The following is a 17,509-nucleotide window of genomic DNA, read 5'->3' as shown; positions in this document are numbered from 1 at the left end:
TAAGGCTTTTTATATACAGACCGCTTTGGGCTTCCTCTGCCTTTTATTCTACTGAAATTCCAAACATAAGGACTCCAAGCAGCTACAACTTGCTTCAGAACAGGGAGACGGGAAAAACTTAGGGAGGGAGGAGCAAAGTAATATTTCAATTAATTATCCTGCCACATACACAGGATCCCAGCTGTTTTCTTTAAGTCCAGGGTAGTCAAATGGGAAATTTCTTCCCGTCATATCCAACCTTGAGAAGAATACCTTTTAGAAGTGTAGCATGAGAACGCCTCATGAATGTAATTACTTAGCCACCTCCTACCCTTATGCCTTTTGAGCCTGCTCTCCTATCCACGACCCCCCCCCCCCCACACACACACACACACAGGCACTGCCTTCTGCTGATGTGAGAGAGGAAAGGGCTAATGAAGGAACCCCTGGGTCCCACGTTCCTGTCATTTAGTTAAATTTCTCTATTAGTGGTTTTTATTTTTCTATCACAATTTCCTATTCTACCAACCTCTTGTACTGTGTGCATTTTTGTGAACCAAGTCAAGTTCTTAGGGGGCCAAGCAGAGTTTAAATAATCAAATCCCTAGAGGATAAACCAGTCGTTACCAACTCAGGATCCCAATATCCTAAGATGTTTTTACAGAATCTTAAGGAAAATATTATAAAATTCTCAAAATAAATTTTAATTCCCTATAAAACTTATTTTTAAAGACTATTTACCTCCACCTCAAATGCTTCTCCTAAGCAAAATAACACAACAAAATAAAGATAAAAGAAATAATAAGCTTATATCCAAACTTCAAAAAGTTTGGATATTTAAAAAATTTTCTTAGTAGTTTTCTCAACCTTCTATTAGTCTACAATTCTAAGTGCAGAGATTATTAATTTATTGACTGAGCTCTTTATGAAGAGAGGAAAACCCACATCAGAATTGGATTCTTGAAATAACATGGCTACAATTCTTTTAGGATCTAAAACTGTGAGACTGAACAGAGTGAAACTTAATCACAGGGTTCAACTTGTACATTTGGTCAGAACTCCCTGTAATGAACAGGACTCTTGCTCCTAAGTAAATAGCATGGCAGTAATATACTCTAATTTTATCTTAATGAAATGTGAGCGGTCATATTAAGTAATTAGGGTACTATAAAATCTTTCTAATGCGAGTAGATATTACATGAAATCTTCTTTAATTGATCAGAATTAATTCCACAGCACCAAAAATTAAGTATGACTGAATCAGGACATAGACAAGGCAATTGCCTTTTAAGCACCTCAAAAAACAATAAATACAAAAGTTTACCATCTTGACATAGCAACAACAACAACAACAAAAAAGATCCATAATCAAAACTTAAAGTATAAAACAAATACTCTACTTATTCCACTTTATACAGTTAAATTCAATCTCCTTCCTATTCAGGTTGCACAGAACTTCTAATACCTAGTGTTTTAGTTTCCTCCCTAGCTGTGCTCAAGCATTATCCTAAACAATAATCAGAAAATAAATCGTTTGAAAACTTAATAAACTATGGTTTTCAGAACAAAACAAAGAAAAAAAATGAAACTATTTTCCTGCCGAAGAGCTCCCAGGGACGTAAGAGCCCCAGCTCGATCAGATCTCAGGCATGCTACAATGTATGAGGGTGTCGGGGATGTCTTTGTGCTGTGATCTCTCCATGTGTAAAACCAAAATGACGGCACCTACTTTCCTCTATATGATACGGAAGTAACGCAATAGTGAACTCTATTCTTTCTGGTGAAGAAAGAAGAAAGAATTGTCTGTAGTCATTCATCTATACAGTAGGAACTTCACAACTATCTAAATTATATGCATTAGGAATTAATAGAAATATTTAAAGCCCATTAAACAGCTTCCTGCAGTATGTGCCTATAAATATGAGACATTATTGTTTAAATTACAGTAGCAAATTCAAAGATGAATTCATTTTCCCTCATGGGCTCCATCTCATAAGCTCTGGGATATAGCACATTTCTATTTCTCTGAATTACTCCCCACCCCCAGTTGGCCTCTCTAGGCAATTCCACAGGATAAAGAGGGAAATAGTCTCTGAGATTAGTAACACTGAACAGGTGCAAAATGTACACTAAAAAGCTAGTGAAAGCTCCAAGGTGGAGGCTCCAACTATAAATTAAATGAGGGACACATAGCCTCATCAGTGCCCATATGCTGGGCAACTGGGGATGCTCTTATCAGAACAATCATTGTAAATGTAACAAGCCTGTTTCAATGCTACCCACGGCATGAAGCTGATTTCTGTTTTGCATTGTAATAGATAATGCAGCTTCAATTTTCAATGGACATGCCCTAACATATTGGGTCTCTCAGGAGACACAGCAATGGCATTGACAAGGAGGGACAGAGGGCTAAGCAGTATTTAAAATGGTTTTTGTCTTGACAACCAGCAAGAAAATCAACCTGCTTTGTGATTACCAAGCTGGAAGATTCACTACTTCCAACTGTCAGAAGTAATAGCATCTCCAACTAGAGGCCTGTTACAAATTGACCATCTAATTGTCCAGTTTCTGAAAAATGTATGTGTTCACATATTGGTTATATGACAAAATGTTTAGTTTCTTATATAGGGAGGGAAACGTTGCTACCTAACTTTGCTTTTTGCAGTGAGAACTAGGGTAAGAGAGAGAATGTGGCAGGAAGCAAACAAACACAGCACAGCACTAGGGGAAATCATGACAATAACCGCCAATGTCTATGTCACCTTTGCTAGAATGCTCTCCAGGTTGTCACTGAACTGAGAGCTAAACTGAGTAGTTTCCCAGGACTGAGGACTTCTGGTGCTCAAATCAAGAAAGTCCCGGGCGAACAGGGATGACTTGCTTAGCCTACTGGAAACTTTCGCTGAGCACCAGGGCAGACTTGGAACTGACATAGTGTGAAACCAGAGAGCAATTCACAGTAACTGAAAACTCAGCCGGATCACCCTTGTGCTGAGATTTAAAAGGAAACAAAACAATAATAGATTTTTCCAAAATCACATATTATACTTTGACAAAAAGTTAAAGAATTTCCTCACCATTTTAAAAATACTTGTACTGAAGTTTGGAAGTCATGATCCCTGAAATGAGTGAGGCGATTTGGCAATATGATCTCTCATCTGACGGAAGGGAATGTGAAAGGGTATTAATTGGATTGGGTTTGACTAATCTCAACCTAGATTGAATTGTTGATGTTATCATCTTAATTCAAGACCAAATAGCACAGACTTGAAAACTGTCCTTCATTGGGCTCTGATATTCCGATAGAATTTTGCACCTGGATGAGGCACGATCACTCGTTATGAATACTGAGAAGCCTTGAGGGTGTAGGAATTCCTATGGCCAATCACCCTGGCAAGTGGCAATGCCAGGGCAGAGAGAGAAATTGGAGAGGGGAAATGTGAAGTCTAAATGACAGACAGGTCTAGACCTCTCCAGGAGGGAAGGTAGTAACATCCATGAGAAGGAAACACACCAGGAAGCAGGCAGAGAGGCACACTGAGAGGTGGCCTAAGGGAGGATGTGCTGTTCTGAGTAGGGCCAGATGTAGCACTTCCTAGCATGTTCATCTCTGTAACCCACAAAATCTTTAGTAAAAATCCTGAAAACATCTGTAGGTCAGTCTCAGCTGGGCTATAAACAGTGAAGTGAAAGGGCTGTTTTCATTCTTGGGATAAAAGATTAGAACAGTGTGTCTCAGACTCTTTTTTGTTTAATCAACCCCTAAGAAACCTTATTAGGCATCCCCCCCAATCTCCTCCCTACCCATGAAATTTTATAGCACAGAGAGATAGTATATCTGCTTATGAACCATATGCATGTGTGTGTTTTATACATTAAAAGAGTAAGATGAATAAGATGTTTTCATCCACTCCATCAAGAACCAATTTTCATCCCTGGATGCAATATCACTCCCATTGAGAATGCATGGGTTACAGAAAGGGAATAATAGCTTGAGAGACACTTCATTCTCAAGCTAGCAAGATTGGCAGTGGACAGAGTAGAGATCAGAAGGCTGATGAGACCCCAGAAGACAGCCTGGATTTGTAGAGTACATAAACATCTCCAGGGAAGGGACTCTGAACTATGTAGGGGAATAGAATGCCACTTCTAAGTCATCACAATCAGGTTATTAAAGGAAATGTAATTTCACATTGAAGTTGTAGCCTGGTAAGGTCAAGGAACATTTGGTTTACACATTTAAATTAAAATATGTCTGACAAAAAAAATCATGAAGAAGGTACTTAAAAATCTCAGTGAAGATGAAACATTATACACACTCAACTGTACCAATAAAGAGGTGCGTGTCATAAAATATACACAGAACATAATATCTGGAATAATTAGTCCCTGAGAAAACAAAGGTAAAAGTTGAAATTCTTTTTTTTTTTTGTATTTTTCTGAAGCTGGAAATGGGGAGAGACAGTCAGACAGACTCCCGCATGCGCCCGACCGGGATCCACCCGGCACGCTAACCAGGGGCAACGCTCTGCCCACCAGGGGGCGATGCTCTGCCCCTCCGGGGAGTCGCTCTGCCGTGACCAGAGCCACTCTAGTGCCTGGGGCGGAGGCCAAGGAGCCATCCCCAGCGCCCGGGCCATCTTTGCTCCAATGGAGCCTCAGCTGCGGGAGGGGAAGAGAGAGACAGAGAGGAAGGAGGGGGGGTGGAGAAGCAAATGGGCGCTTCTCCTATGTGCCCTGGCCGGGAATCGAACCCGGGTCCCCCGCACGCCAGGGTGACGCTCTACCGCTGAGCCAACCGGCCAGGGCCAAAGTTGAAATTCTTAACCAATAGCAACGCTGAACAGTGTCTCACTGGCTAAATTAGACTGGTATTAGGGTCAGGGATTACAGAGATAATAGTACAAGAATCAAAATGCACAGAATCATGTATTATAAACTCTATCCGTCTTCAGCCTTTTGCCCTGGAGACTATGTTGCCGAGCTGCAGAAAATGCATATTGTATAGTGTGAAATAGATTTTGGTCTGGAGATCTAAGCCCTGTTTTTAGTTGTGCTATCCTAGGCTCCTGGTTCTTCACTTGCTGGCCATCAGTCCTGTAACCCGTAAAGAATAGGAGCTAACACAGAAGGGCTCTAATATACCCTTCCACCTCAATTTGAAGATATAAAAATTACATGATTTGCTTTTCTATGCCCCAAAGCAGTTAATATTTGATGAGCAATCCACCAGTCAGGCATTAAGTATTTAGTAAGTATCTTCTACTTTCCCTATTGTACTGAGTAGTGATATGGGCTGGATTAACACAACTCATTCAATTGGATTTCCTTTTCCTACTCACAAATACCTAAATTTATTCCATACATAATTAAAGATAAGACTTAAAGAGCAAGTAATACACAAAAAAGTAAATCGGTGACTTAAATTTATCCAAAGATGTAAATGTCAGATCTTTTTCTGAGAATAGGGTTTAGCAAAGAGATAGGAGGGCAGAGTCAGGAGACCCAGAACACTTTGACCTGGAGGCAGGACATGTGAGTAAGGGAACAACTATCTAGGAAGCCAAGGTGATTCCTGCCACTGATACCCTTGACTTTAACGCATTTGGTTATGCCCTGACCACCGCAATAGGCTAGTGTGACAATGATGTTGACTTGAGTTTTATTATATTAAATATACTTATCTAAAGATAGACTCAAACCATTAAGAGGCCATTCTGGTATGCAGGGAGAAATGACAGCAATCGGCTTCAATTGGTTAAAACACAAAGCACTTAGTCTGTGATTGACATGGCCTGCAATAAAATGGAATATATCCAGATTAATGAAGTTTATAATATAATATTCTTCCCCCTTGTTTTATCACTGGAAGCTTTTTCTTTTCTTTTCTTTTTTTTTTTTTTTGTATAACTCTAGTGGAAGTTGTGTAGTTAGAGTAAGAGAAAGGAGTTTGCATTTGAAAGCAAAAGGACCAAATAATTAAAGTAATTATTTTTGACTTGGTGTATTTTTATTGGTAAATACACCACTGACTGACCTTGGGTTTAAAAAAGAAAAAAACTTCTTATTAATTAATGTCACCCCATTAAATTTAATTTCGAAATAGAAACACTGATTTTTTTTTTAAATAATAAAAAGCAGGAAAAAAAAAGTTCAAACCCGGCTTTTGTTTAACTGCAGAATGTAACAATGAGGAAACGACTTCATTGTTTTCTAGGGGAAGAACTCTGCAGACCTCCATTACAGCTTGCCTTTTATAACGTACTCCCTCCGTGCACTGGGACCTTCCGAGTGCTTGCTGGCTCCTCGTTCCATAGTCCCTGTTCTCTTATCACTTTGTACCACCCTTAGTCACCATCATCTCTGTTTCCCCCACGACCTGTGAGCTCCCCAAGGGCAGGGCAATGATTATTTATCTTAGTCGTCCCCAGCACCTGGCACAACATCTGCATAATATATACATTCAATTAGTGTTAATTGGATGAAAGTAAACTACTTTCCTTTTCAGAGGCCTTCTAATTATGTAAAACAGTATAGCTATAATGGATATCAGAATCCTAAACGTAACATAACAGTGTACCTCTGTTAGAAATTTAAACCTTTAACTTAGAAATTAAAGAAGAAATGAATTTTAGCCAAATACATATTTTTTATATAAGCACAAGATGTCCTTAAATGACTCCAAGTTTCTCCTGCCTTCTTTTATGTGAATCTGTAGGAAAACAGAGCCTCCTGTTACTCTTTATTTGTCCTGCTTAGTTTTAATTAGCACTGTTAATGCAGAACAAAAAATGCTAAATTAGGAAATAGCTACATGGTGTAAGTTTTCACTTTCTATCCCTATACTTGCAGTCTTGTAAATGCAACCACTTGGTGTCTAAATATTTATTTACAAAATGTCAACAGACAAGAGCAAATGTAAATAGAAATGCTAATGATTTTAATGAGAACTAGCTCTGAAATCTAGGATTAACTTGGTCTCAAATATTACAAGTAAGTACTTATTCTTCTGGACCAATACTTCTCTGGATCCAGCATCAAATACAGAGCTATGACAGACATTCTTGTAACAATTTTCCTGAGCAATAGATTGAAAAGACACGTACAATGAAGGACAAATATTAACTCTATGGTTCCACTCATCTCCCTTCACTCGCTCAGTTCTATATAATTTGTTTTTCATCATAGTGTTCATTGGTAGATTTCACATGCTATCATGCACTAAAGAACTATGATATACTTTGAAGAATTGTTAATAATGCTAGCTACATTGCTAGAGAAGAAGGCAAGCTCAGGGTGACAGGTCATTTCGCAGATCTTAAAGAAGTCATATCAAAGTGAAGGATCTATTAAACTATTTTGGAACCTCTTGATAATCATAATATGTAAAGACTCAATCAGTTTCTGAATATTAATGTATTAATGGGTTTTTTTGTTGTTGTTGTTGTTTTTTGTATTTTTCTGAAGCTGGAAACGGGGAGAGACAGACAGACTCCCGCATGTGCCCGACCGGGATCCACCCGGCACGCCCACCAGGGGCAACGCTCTGCCCACCAGGGGGCGATGCTCTGCCCCTCCGGGAGGTCGCTCTGCCGCGACCAGAGCCACTCTAGCGCCTGGGGCAGAGGCCAAGGAGCCATCCCCAGCGCCCGGGCCATCTTTGCTCCAATGGAGCCTTGGCTGCGGGAGGGGAAGAGAGAGACAGAGAGGAAGGCGGGGGGGGGGGGGGGGCGGGTGGAGATGCAAATGGGCGCTTCTCCTATGTGCCCTGGCCTGGAATTGAACCCGGGTCCCCCGCACGCCAGGCCGAAGCTCTACCGCTGAGCCAACCGGCCAGGGCCTATTAATGGGTTTTTAATAGAGTTGCAACCTGCTTTGTTTCAAATGCATTTGTCATTTAGAACTTTGCTTCCACAAATACTTGAACTGGTTCATAATTAAAATATGTGAGACTGTTAACTATAAAGTTAGTGAATGGGGATAAACAATTATGTGGTGCAGTGGGTGGGCAATTTGGGGAGCAATTTTCTCTTTCAGGGGACATTGGGCAATGTCTGAAGACATTTTTGGGGGTCACAATTGGGAAGCGGGAAGCTGGGCAGAGGGATTGTCACTGTGATGTAGTGGATAGGGGCCGGGATCCTGCCAGCATCCTGCAGTGCCCAGACCCGCCACCGAAGGACGATCTGGCCTCAAACATCCATGGTGCCACAACTGAGAAACCACGATGGAAAAAAAGGAACAACAATTCAACCAGAAACTAGGTATAATTAGTATAATTCAGCATAAAGTTATCTTTCAGCTTCTTGGTACTCAAGTCACAATCAATAGAATATCATTAATGATAATTTTGCAGAGAAAGTTAATGAGAAATAAGGGAAAGGGGAAGAAAGTAAAAGCTCTAAGTCTCTTTTCAAAAAAGTGGTATCAGTGCTGGTGAAATGCTCATATGGATTACAAACTACAAATTAAATTATGTGTTTTTTAAAGTTAGGAATAACCACTGGAAGAATAGTCATATTCTAGCATATAACGACATAAAAGAAGAGATTTAACAGGTAAAGGTCATATGTGCAATAGTTTACCTATATAAGTATTAAATGAAATCCCAATTCACCAAGAAGCTTAAATTATAAAAACTAGCACAACATAAGCAGAATACCTAGTTAAACCATCATCTATTGAATATGTTGAAATCAATATTTAAAATGTATGCCCTGACCCTCAAAAAGTACTGAGTCTTAATTCCTTGACAGGTGATGTCAACTAAACCTTAGGGGAACATGGACTTCCCAACTTAAACAGACTGTTCCAGGGCATAGGAAAAGATAGAAAGCTCTTAAATTTGTTTTATGATTCACATTAAAACACTGGAATCAAATATGACTAATGATAGTAAATTGTAGCAAACTACTATAAGACTCACTTATGTACAAAAATTGATAGTTTGCCTAGATACTTGTATAAGCCATTATAAACATAGTAAGAAAAAAATGCAGTTTCTCATAGACACAAAAATAGTGAAATAACTAAAAAATATATAACCAGTTAAGTTTTTAATATTTTTTAATATTTTATTTATTAATTTTTAGAGAGAGGGGAAAGAGGAAAGAGAGAGAGAGAGAAGGGGGAGGAGCAGGAAGCATCAACTCCCATATGTGTCTTGACCAGGCAAGCCCAAGGTTTCGAACCGGCAACCTCAGTGTTCCAGGTTGACGCTTTATCCCACTGCGCCACCACAGGTCAGGCCACCAGTTAAGTTTTTAAATCTATGGGAAAATATAGAATGTTACTGAAGGACATAAAAATGCTTTAGCACATGCAAAAATATATTTATGGGTGTATAATCTCAATAAATTATGGCTACCAATTCTCACCATATTAATTTATTAATTCATTTTTTCCTAAATAAATTCACAATATAATTTTTTACAATAGTTGAAATTTTAGTTCTAAAATTTATGTCCAAGATTTAATACAAAATGGTGGCCAAGACAACATTTAAAAATACGATGGATTTTTCTGTGTAATATTAAAACATATTATAAAGTACAGTAATTAAAACTCTGTTGAATTAGACAAATCATCAATGAAATTGAATAGTTAATGGGGAGACTGTCCCATGCATAGTTGAGAAATGAGTCCATGACAGATGTAGCTTTTTATATCAATGGAGAAAAGACAGATGACTCAATAAATGCTTTCCAGGCAATTGACTAACCATTTTGAAAAATAATTATATTCTTCCTTATGAAAATCATAATATTAGATTCTGGATGGATTAACTACCTAAATATAAAACATAACACAATGAAATTAATAGGAGAAAATGTAAGTGATTAAGTTTATGTCCTTGAAACAGAGATGATGTTGTGACAAGACACCAAACACTGGTAAGTCTGCTGTATCAAATGTTGGAACTTTTCATTGATGAAATACATCACTAATAGAATAAGCAGATGAGGACATTCAGGGAGAAATATTTGCAATGTAATGATAAAGGATTTTCACTAAAAATATAGGACAAATAATTTCTACAAATCTGTAAGCAAAGGATATATAGTGCAATAAAAAATAGCAAAAGAAAAGAACAGTCAGTTCATAGAAGAGAAAATACAAATGAACAATGAAGGCATAAAAATTTACTCAATCACACTAATATGCGAGGAAAGAAAAATTCAAACAATGTATTCATCTATTAGATTGTCAAATGTTAAAAGGTTTAATGATATCAAGTGTTTATGAGGGTGTGAGGAATGTAATACTCTCAGTTTAACATTTAAAATGCTTATAATACATTTTCAAGGGAACTTATTTTAAAAAATACTATGCTCATGAATAAGGTGACATGAATAAAAATGTTTCTTACAAAAGGTAGAAACAGCTTAAGTAGTCCTTAGAATTATAAATATTATATCAGTATTAAGAAGCAGTCAAATATAATTGAAAAATAAAATTTAAAAAAGAAGCACTTACAAAGGAGGATTTGAACTAGCATAAGTTAAATTTCTAAAAACCTTTGAGTTATTAAAGCATGTTGTAGAATGGTATATGCAAATCAAGATCATTTATAAATTTCAAAATCTCAAAGCAACATTATTTTCCATGGATACATACATGTATACATTTATGCTTCAACTAGTCTAGAGCAAAAAGTCACCAAACTAGGACGAGCAATGTCTGTGAACTAAGAATTTTTACAATTTTAAATGGTTGAAAAAAAATCCGAGGAAAGAAAAAATAGTTTGAAAGACAAAAACATTATATAAAATTCAAATTTCATTATGCATAACAGAATATAGTCACAATCATTTAATTAAGTTTTGTCAATGACAAAAGGTAATGATGGTTTACATTTAAACGGAGCCAGATGCTCTCAGGCTACGAAGGCGGAGTTGAGTAGTTGGTAAGTATAGAGACAGTGAATATAAGCCTAAAAATTTTATTATTTAAGTTAATTAGTTTTTAATTAAGAGTAAATATAAGCCAAAAATATTCATAATCTGCCCCTTTGGCAGAAAAATTTTGCAACCCCAAGGGATAATCTCAAACTAATTACAGTAGTCAAAGAGACTTTTACCCTTATCATTAATGTGCTAGTTTTAAAAGAGAATGTTTCCTTGTGTGGGTTAGGTTTCTGAAACAAATCACAGTCTTTAAAAAAGAAAGAGAAATTGTGAGTCGAGTCAGCTGGCAATGTCTAGGTTCAAGGCTGCTTCCTATGAGGCTTTCCTCAGTTTCCCTTGTCATTAGCATCCGTCCCTCGGCTCTACTTTCTCTGCCCTGTTTCCATTCTCAGGTGCAAAGTTTTCACAAGAGAATTACGAGCGATTCCTGAAGTTTTGGTTTCCCTATTTTATTCCACAGAAAGAAGCCCATTTCTTTATCCAGGAATTCCACCCAACATGTTACAAGTTAGGAAAAGAGGAAGGCGGGGGAGCAGAGAGATCGGTGGGACGAGCATCTTCTCCGCCAGCTGCCATGAGTGCTGGCGCAGTAACAACGCAGTTAGCTCTGCAGTGGCCCCTGACCTATTCACCTGTCTGTAACGTTCACGGGACTTTTGCACGTTTGCTTGTTCTTGAAAGAATATGTTCAGTTATCACATTTCTCTCCTGTAACTCTTTAGTTAACCACAAGCACTTGATTTAAGTGAGTGTAGAAAAATTCCTACAAAGTAGACAATTAAATGCTACCCTCGAAATTCTGATAAAACTAGGGTCATCATTTTGGACCAACTTTTGGCTGCCTTTTTGAGTTCATGAAGAAAGGTTGATGCCTTTTTCTTGTGTGTTTTTCTTCTTTGATTTTGTTCAAGGAGAGCAGAGGTGTACCAGTACCAGACAAAATATACATGATTTTTTTTTCAAGTGTCAACTTAAAAAGAAATCCAACTTTTACTTTTTGACTCACACTCTTTGCTCCAGGAATTGTTTTGTTTTCCACCTGGGATATTCACCACAATTTCAGATAGAATTTGCTTTAGTTCTATTCCCACAGCGTTTAACTCTTAGACCAGTATGTGACTGAGCATCTTCCACTTTAATTGATCTAATTTGCACACATAATTCTGATGGAATTATTCATTGTAAAGTGCACCTTTGGGCCTTTCAGAATTCTGCCGTTTTTCTGTGAATCCATTGCATTAATTTACCTGCAAATTCCTCCTTTCTCTGGAGGCTTCTCTTGGTTATGTAAATACCTTTGTACAGATTTCCCATCACAAAATGTTCTAAAAACAGTGTTTCAGATTTGGACATAGGCCTTGGAAGTTTCACAGTTGCAGTTTTCAATGATCTTTTTTTTTTCCTGATAAATCAAGAGATATTTGTCATCTCTGACTTTTTAATAGCATAATTGTTGTAAGAAACGCTAAAATATTGAAAGAGAATTCTAGCCCTCAAAGATCCTCATTTCACTTTCCAAATCAATTTAATCTTCAGTTTTGAAGGTGCATTAGTAATAAAGATACATGATTTTTAAGATAATTTTGCCATGGTTTATTCTACCATAGACTAGAGTCACAACTGAAGATTGTGAATATAGAAGAGTTGTGATGGCAATACAATATCACTATTTTAAGTCTGTGTGACATCAGTGTCTTGTCACTGGTAGCTGTTTGTATGCTGCTTAATTGTGACTTTATAGCAGCCTTGTTACTAAAGTATGTGGAGACTGGTAAGAATACATTCAACCTATCAGTCAATATAGCTTGCTTTTATTATTACTCCCCCCCCCCCCCCGTGTTTCTATCCCTCATAGACTGCGTATTCACAGAGGACAGGGATTATCCTGAAATACAATAGATAGTCGATTGATATCTGAGCAGAGAGAGAAGGAGGATTTAGAACACATGCACATATACAACTGTGAACACAAGACTTAGAAAACAATTAAGGAATAATCATACTGCAGATACTGCAGTTGGACTGAAGTTGAGTTGGGGCAGGAGCTATAACTTATCGCTTTTAACTGGTACCAGCTGTGTAATATCAGTCTTACACACACCTTGGGCTACTTTTTGGACTTTTGATATTTATTTTAACTCCATTTCTCCTGGCTGGTGAGGAAAGTAGCTTCCTTCCTCCCTCCCTCCCTTTCTCCCTCCCTCCCTTTCTCCCTCCCTCCCTCCTTTCCTTCCTTCCTTCCTTCCTTCCTTCCTTCCTTCTTCCCTTCCTGAATTTTTTCCTCCTTCCTTCCTCTTCTTTTTTTATGCCTTCCTGCTATTTTTCTACAAACATTAAAAGTCTTGAAAAATGCTCAGTTCTACCATATGTTAAATATATTAATGACATGTTTTTAAAAAACTGGTAATTTGTTTCAAAATTACCATGATTTTGTCTATAGCTTATCAGGTTTACATACTCATAGTCGATTGATTTTAGTGATTTCAGATCTGGAGAAAGCATTATGAGATATCAGTTATACTTAGCAAAATGGACCTGTACTGAATAAATAGAACACTGTGTAAATTGGTAAATTGTCCTCATTCTGCCTTCTGTATATTGGATTGTATCTTGAAATATTTAATATTCTGGCTGACAATGTGGTGTGACTCACATAGGCTGAATTGAATATGGATGAGTTTTATTAAAAAGCTGGATGATTTGCAGCAAATAAACAGCATCATAAATGCTAGGGCTTATTCCTGGGACAGATGTAATCATCAGGACAAGATAAAGCCCATGTGTGTATTAGGAAGGAGGCGTTTAAAGTATTGCTGGGTCATAGCTATATTTAATTTACCTGATGATAGAACATTGTACTCTAAAATCAGAACATCTAAAAAAAAATTCTCATGACCCTAACCTTTACTAGTTTGAACATAGCCTACATGTTAAAATGCAGTATCTTTCTGTTTGTCATAAAGAAAGCTCAGGATGGTTCTTCCCATATGGTGCTGTGCATTTAATTTTCTTGAACAGAGCCACCTGAGTATGTGTGAAGTCAGTGATGGAAATGAAAGCTACTTACTTTGATGGCATTACTCGTGAATCATTTATCACTGCCAATATTCCACAAAACTGCTGGGACCAGATCCTGTTGATAAGTTATTACATTCTGAACCTGCTACCTTATTTCAAACATGCAATAAAAATGAACTCGGTATCTGTAACTTTCATATGAGTTTTCTTCTCTGTTGGTGAATGGTTATCTTTAATGTTTACTCTGTAGAATGATGAGTGTAATAAACTAGAGACACTAATCTTCTGCTCTAATCTTATCACCCATATACCTTTCTGCCCTTCAGCCCTGCTCCTCCACCTGGGGACCTCAAAATACCAGAAAAGTCCTTTTACTTTCTCATTTGTTAGCTTATCTCCACACATCTGATTGTCTCTCCCTCCTCTCTTCAGAATCTAATCAGAGTGTAGGTCCTCCTTGACCACCTTTGTCTATCAGATATCTGCTACAGAATAGAACTGGTGGAAAGAAGAGGGCCAGTGCTGGTCTTCCAATAGTTTAACGTTAGGATGAATGATTAAGATACAGTTGCCTCTGATTATCCTACTAATCCTAACCAAACACGTCCAGTAAACTTAACTAACTGTTTTCTCTCTGTTTTCCTGTTTTCTCTTCTATTTTTGATCTATAAAACTCAGAACTTTTCATAGAAAAAAAAAATGTAATATTTAAGATCCCCTCTCCCTCTGGCCTCAAATTGTTTCCCCAAATTTTATATTCATTGCTCTTCGGGCTTTAAATTGTCTCTGCAAGCCTGCCCACAGTAAAAAACAGGTGACTGAGAACATTCAAAATTTCAGTTGCAGAAATATACAAAAGGATTCTATCTCTGATAACTAGACACAGGTGGGGTAGTGACTGTTGCCTATAATTTGGTAATATAAGCAATCTATCTAATTCATTAATTCTCACACAATGTCCTCAATTTGAGGGAATGTATTCCTTTTAATGGAGGTTAACGATGCTACCTCCAGGCATGCCAGGGTCTGTGAGCTGTATATTGGATAGCAGCCCGATTTATTTCCTTAGGAACTGACAAAAATTTAAAGATAGGATTCTTCTGCATCTGTTGCACATTTTAAACACATGCTAATTGAACCTGGTAGTTACGAAATACCACAGAAATACTTACTGTGTTTACCTGCTTGTGGGATTGCTGGGGGCAGTGAGCTGAGGATAAACCCTTCCATCTGAGAGACAGCGAAGTAATTACGAATTTGCCTCAAAGGTATATGGAATAAATATGTGTGGAGTTATGATACTGTCTCTAAGTAATTTTGTTTTCTGATTGACAGGTATATGATAAAGAAAGAATTAAAATCCAAGGGGGAACAGAAGAAAAATAGGTAGTGAATGCTATTTCCCCAGGCACACCAGACTGTGTTGGAAGAAAAGATGGGTCTAGCTGCCAGGAACAGTCTTAGGAAACAAAATAATCAAACAAGAGGGATTGGGAAGTAGCCTTCTCACATAAACTCAATTCTATTAGGTAATATGAGATGATTTAGCTAATGATGATAATGGTGATGTCAGCAGCTACTTATTAAATGCTTGTTCCCTGCCAGGCACTACTAACTCATGTCATCTTGAAAACAACTCTATTGGTAAGTTAGTACTCACCATTGTTTTTTCTTTTCTTTTTTAAATCATGTCTGTTTAGCCAATGTAGAAATTGAGATATAGAGACTTGATCCAGGCCGTTTGGAGCTAGTATTTGAGATAGTTGTTCCGACATGCAAGCCTATATTCTTCAGTGCTTTAATATACTGCTTCTATGGAAGGATATCAAGAATAACAAAAACAAATTAAGCAAAAAACTTTATGTGAGCAAAGCCATCATGCCGTATTTATCATTGAAAATGGTATTTTTGAACTTGATCAATCACTTCATTTTAAATAGTTTTCAGATGTCTCCAAAATCCAGATGCAATTTTCACTGCTAAGCATAATTTGAAAGAAATCTTGTAACTGGTAGAGGAAATTCCAAAGGGGTTTAAATTTGTAGATGTGCGCTCGCTTCGGCAGCACATATAGTAAAATTGGAACGATACAGAGAAGGTTAGCATGGCCCCTGCGCAAGGATGACACGCAAATTCGGGAAGCGTTCCATATTTTTGGGTATGCAACATAATTAAATGTCAAAATAACCTGGAGATGTTTTCTCTGAACATATGTACCCTGATTTATGAATGTCACCCCATTAAAATTAATTTTAAAAAATTTGTAGATGTGAGGGGCACCTCCCATGATGACAATTTGGGAGACAAATATGCCAGGTTGATTGTTTTAAAAGTTTGTCATATTGTATTAGCAACGTGACTTTTAAAGAAATCATCTATAGAAACAGACACCAAGAAAAAAGTATATGATATATTTAAAAATATCACAGTGGCCAAGACATGGAAACAACCAAAAAGCCCTTCAATAGATGATTGGATAAAGACGATGTGGCACATATACACTATGGAATACTACTCAGCCATAAGAAATGATGACATCGAATCATTTACAACAACATGGTGGGATCTTGATAACATTATATGGAGTGAAATAAGTAAATCAGAAAAAACCAAGAACTACATGATTCCATACATTGGTGGGACATAAAAACGAGACTAAGAGACATGGACAAGAGTGTGGTGGTTACCGGGGGTGGGGGTGAGGGGGGAGCATGGGAGGGAAGGAGGGAGAGGGGAGAGGGGGGAGGGGGAGGGGCACAAAGAAAACTAGATAGAAGATGATGGAGGACAATCTGACTTTGGGTGATGGGTATGCAACATAATTGAATGATAAGATAACCTGGACATGTTTTCTTTGAATATATGTACCCTGATCTATTGATGTCACCCTATTAACATTAATAAAAAGTCAAAATTTTAAAAAAATAAAAAAAAACCCTCTAAATGCACTTCAAATGTGTGAAAAGTAAATGCCAAAAGAACAAAATATAGATAAACTCTAATAGAGTAAACTCTTTGAAGTCTTGGTTTACAGAATCATTGCTTTAGAAAGATTAAATTAAACACACTCACACAAGCATACAGAGGTTGGGAATTGCTAAATTGGATTAGACTTATATTAATTACATGTTCCATGGACACCCTAGATAATGTAAACAGGTGACAGACTAGGGAAGATATTTTTTTTCTTTTTTTTTTTTTTTTTTCTGAAGCTGGAAATAGGGAGAGACAGTCAGACAGACTCCCGCATGCGCCCGACCGGGATCCACCCAGCACGCCCACCAGGGGCGACGCTCTGCCCACCAGGGGGCGATGCTCTGCCCCTCTGGGGCATTGCTCTGCCGTGACCAGAGCCACTCTAGCGCCTGGGACAGAGGCCAAGGAGCCATCCCCAGCGCCCGGGCCATCTTTGCTCCAATGGAGCCTTGGCTGTGGGAGGGGAAGAGAGAGACAGAGAGGAAGGGGGGGGGGGTGGAGAAGCAAATGGGCGCTTATCCTATGTGCCCTGGCCGGGAATCGAACCCTGGTCCCCCGCACGCTAGGCCGACGCTCTACCGCTGAGCCAACTGGCCAGGGCTAGGGAAGATATTTTTAATGTCTAAAAC

General features: G+C 37.9%; 1 non-coding gene across 1 annotated transcript; it reads left to right on the top strand.

Annotated features, from left to right (window-relative positions):
• The first annotated feature begins 15,953 nt into the window (after positions 1-15,953).
• LOC136384315 (U6 spliceosomal RNA) lies at positions 15,954-16,060 on the top strand. Its single transcript, XR_010747588.1, has one exon. It is a non-coding gene; the product is annotated as a U6 spliceosomal RNA (small nuclear RNA).
• The last annotated feature ends 1,449 nt before the right edge of the window (positions 16,061-17,509 follow it).

Source organism: Saccopteryx leptura, chromosome 12 (assembly GCF_036850995.1).
Source record: "Saccopteryx leptura isolate mSacLep1 chromosome 12, mSacLep1_pri_phased_curated, whole genome shotgun sequence".
NCBI classification, from domain to species: domain Eukaryota; kingdom Metazoa; phylum Chordata; class Mammalia; order Chiroptera; family Emballonuridae; genus Saccopteryx; species Saccopteryx leptura.
The sequence above is the reverse complement of the archived record's forward strand: the minus strand, read 5'-3'. Positions and strand labels throughout refer to the sequence as shown.